At 47.9% G+C, this 4,062-nt stretch overlaps 1 non-coding gene across 1 annotated transcript; it reads left to right on the top strand.

Annotated features, from left to right (window-relative positions):
- Positions 1–200: 200 nt before the first annotated feature.
- On the top strand, positions 201–275 carry Trnas-cga. Its single transcript has one exon. It is a non-coding gene; the product is annotated as a tRNA-Ser (tRNA).
- The last annotated feature ends 3,787 nt before the right edge of the window (positions 276–4,062 follow it).

Below are 4,062 nucleotides of genomic sequence, written 5' to 3'. Positions count from 1 at the left end.
AACCTTGCAGAACTAGCACTCCTGAAAGAAAGGATATTGCGGAGACATGGGTTAGCCTCAGCCTAGGGGATGTTTTCAGAATGAGATTTTCTTTCAGGAGTGGTAGTTCTGCAAGGTTCGTTGGAGAGCTTCTCTGAAGTTTGGAAGGTCGGAGACGAGGTACTGGCAAAAGTACAGCTGTGAGGACGGGTCGTCAGTCGTGCTTGGGTAGCTCAGTTGGTAGAGCACTTGCCCGCGAAAGGCAAAGGTCCCGAGTTCGAGTCTCGGTCCGACAAACAGTTTTAATCTGCCAGGAAGTTTCACCTTGTATATTAGTCAGTGCAACCACTGCTCTTTGCTCTTTGTGGAGCTTCGCAAGTCACGCGCCATGTCGGCAACTGTGTATCCTGCGGCATTTAACAAATACTGTCATGTAGTCACAATGTCCCGAAACGGGTAACTGATTAAGACCGCCATTTTCAACAAATTGCGTGCCGAAAACGTGCGACCTGGGTGAGCCTATGAAGGGTGACAAATCCGTTTTATGGAGCATCGTAACACACACGACCCACCGGCGTCTGTACACCCTGCTACGTTTAAGAAGTTAGTAATGACAAGATCAGTTTAATCCCGGACGTGCATAAAGCTTTCGAAACTGCTTGGGCGGCCTAGCTGGATCGATTGCGAGAAACTGACTAAACTCCACCGTAGAGTGTGGTACCGCAGGCGCCTTACAGTTGCAACAGCAATTCGCGAAAACCCGCAGAGCTTTAGAGATAATGACAGAAATCCCACGAGAGGAGCGCAGCGGAATGCCAGCGTCCTCCGCACGGCTTAAACGCCACACAAATCACCCGCGGTTGATCGTTTTGTTACCTTTCAGTATTCAGTGCCCAAATAAACCGTGATATTAAGCTGTTACCTCACAAAATCAATTAAAAACATTTTTCATTGGACTGTGATATCTGTCATTTAAAAATGATGGTAAAGGAAGGAGGTGAAATTGTTAAAAGTTGACAAAGGTGGCATCAAATTCTTAAGCTGCTTTAGCACTCAGCAAATCCATTTCTGCTTGTGGTGTGCGTACTGTAAGACCTTCGGTACACACACCATCAGATTATTTGACTTGTCGCTCTAACGAAGTAGGCGTGTGTTACCATGGCGCGTTTATCTTCTGCCGTTAGGTCAGACGATAGAAATTCCACTTGCACGCGTAGAGTAGCAGATTGACGGTGACCAACTTTAAACAGAACTTGATTAATTTTCACACACATTTATTAAAATAATAAAAAGCATAGAAATTACTTAACTTCATTCTGGATGTTGTTTACAATTGACAATCTAATGTTCCTGTGGTCTTGGTACGTTAATGTTATTCTCACATATCTCTGACACTTGACTAAGTGTCTATACATTTCTCTTCATGGCTATGTACAGGAATATGGTAATCTTATTGGGTACAGACTGGTACAGACAAATGCAGACAAATGAGCCGGCCGCGGTGGTCTAGCGGTTCTAGGCGCTCAGTCCGGAGCCGCGCGACTGCTACGGTCGCAGGTTCGAATCCTGCCTCGGGCATGGATGTGTGTGATGTCCTTAGGTTAGTTAGGTTTAAGTAGTTCTAAGTTCTAGGGGACTGATGACCATAGATGTTAAGTCCCATAGTGCTCAGAGCCATTTGAACCATTTTGCAGACAAATGCAGACGGACCAACAGACAAATGCAGACGGACCAATTGGAGGTCTGTACACTCGTTATAATACCTCGCGCGTTCATGTATCACTGCGCGAGTGTGATGCGCGAGGAGAAAAGGTTCTGCGTTAGCAGCAATCTCATTGGCTGCGTTACATATTAATACACGGATCGGCGGAAGCAGAATTTGGTCCGTCTCTAAGACAGCGCCATCTCGTAGTGCAGAGACGGACGAGCGCTGCGCCTGCGCTGTTGTGCTTAGCGGGGCGCACTCTATTGGGAAAGTTGTGTACGCGCTGACTACGCGGAACTATGTACACAACACTGCTACAAACATGTTCTTGTAGTTAAAACATATATACGTTAAAAGAAACTAGGAGTGATCTGAGCTACTGTCGGTGTATGACAGCAGGACGTGCTGCTTCTTGCGATGTTTCCCTGTTTACTGTTTGCAGTAGCTGCATACCGCTGGACGAGTTGGGTCCAGCACGGTAAAACAAGCACTGCATCACAAATAGCATCGCGGATACCAGATGGACGTTCATCACTAAAAGTACATCACCAGCCCAGAAACAGCATCAGCAATATACACATATCAAAAAGAGTTTTGTATCCCCCCCGGTTTCCAGAATTCTTGAAGATAGACGTTGAGCGTGGATATTGTATCACAGACACAGTCCTTTGGACTGCTCAGAGATGTAACTAACCCCCCCCCCCAAAGAAGTAAACAACCATGCATGAGCAGCGCCTATTAGACGGAGGGTGTCCGACAGCCGATCAGTTCCAGGCATCCCACGAAGGAGGTGGTACGCGGCTCGTGTTGTCTGTAGTTCAGCCATACCTAGACGGTCAATACCGCGGTTCGATCTCGTCCGCATTGTTACTTTGTGCCAGGAAGGGCTCTCAACAAGGGAAATGTCCAGGCGTCTCGGAGTGAACCAAAGCGATGTTGTTCGGACATGGAGGAGACACAGAGAGACAGGTACTGTCGATGACATGTCTCGCTCAGGCCGGCCAAGGGCTACTACTTCAGTTGATGATCGCTGCCTACGGATTATGGCTCGGAGGAACCCTGACAGCAACGACACCATGTTGAATAATGCTTTTCGTGCAGTCACAGGACGTCGTGTTACGACTCAAACGGTGCGCAATAGGCTGCATGATGCGCAAATTCACTCCCGACGTCCATGGCGAGGTCCATCTTTGCAACTACGACACCACGCAGCGCGGTGCGGATGGGCCCAACAACATGCCGAATGGACGGCTCAAGATTGTCATCACATTCTCTTCACCAATGAGCGTCGCATATGCCTTCAATCAGACAATCGTCGGAGACGTGTTTGGAGGCAACGCGGTCGGGCTGAACGCCTTAGACACACTGCCCAGCGAGTGCAGCAAGGTGGAGGTTCCCTGCTGTTTTGGGGTGGCATTATGTGGGCCAGACGTATGCCACTGGTGGTCATGGAAGACGCTGTTCGGCTGTTCGAAACGTGAATGCCATCCTCCGACTGCCTGCCTGGGATAGATTGAAAAGGGCGGTTTATGGACGACATGGCCCACCAACCACTCTGAAGGATCTACGCCGAATCGCCTTTGAGGAGTGGGACAATCTGGACCAACAGTCTCTTGATGAACTTGTGAATAGTATGTGACAACGAATACAGGCATGCATCAATGCAAGAGGACGTGCTACTAGGTATAAGAGGTACCGTTGTGTACAGAAATCTGGACCACCACCTCTGAAGGTCTCTATGTATGGTGGTACAACATGCAGTGTGTGGTTTTTATGAGCAATAAAAATAGAGGAAATGATGTCTATGTTGATCTCTATTCCAATTTTCTGTACAGGTTCCGGAACTCTCGGAACCGAGGTAATGCAAAATTTTTTTGAGGTGTGTATATTGACGCAACTCATATTCATTAACGTAATTACTGAAATAATCACGACCGAACTCGTTTTACTCACTCAGAATTTCGTCTGGGTATTCCTATTAGCACTTTATATTTCAAGTCACACTAGAAGAGTATTCGGTAACCCGTTGCCTGAGAGACCACTTGGTGCGGCCTGCAGGGTCGTGGATGTTTTCGTGAAGAGGTGGAGCCCCTCCACGCCCACACCGGCATGATCGCCAAGCTGACAAAGGTCTACTGCCATCTCTGCATAAGGGTTAGTTTTCACTAACGTGAGGTCTTGCAGGCTGTGGGTACAGTGATGTTTGCCTACGTCCGGTTAAGGTTAACCATTAATAAGCGCTCATCTGGAGATAGCAGTTTGAAGGGCAGAGGGGAAAAAAGTGGCAAGGCGAGAACCAAAGGAAAAAACCTCTGCGATAGTTGGGTCGGACTGTAAGAGCAGTAGCGGTTTTCTTACTGCCTGTGACAATTCATGCA

The sequence above is a fragment of the Schistocerca piceifrons genome, chromosome 4 (genome assembly GCF_021461385.2).
Source record: "Schistocerca piceifrons isolate TAMUIC-IGC-003096 chromosome 4, iqSchPice1.1, whole genome shotgun sequence".
NCBI classification, from domain to species: domain Eukaryota; kingdom Metazoa; phylum Arthropoda; class Insecta; order Orthoptera; family Acrididae; genus Schistocerca; species Schistocerca piceifrons.
This window is presented reverse-complemented; position numbering and strand designations above follow the sequence as displayed.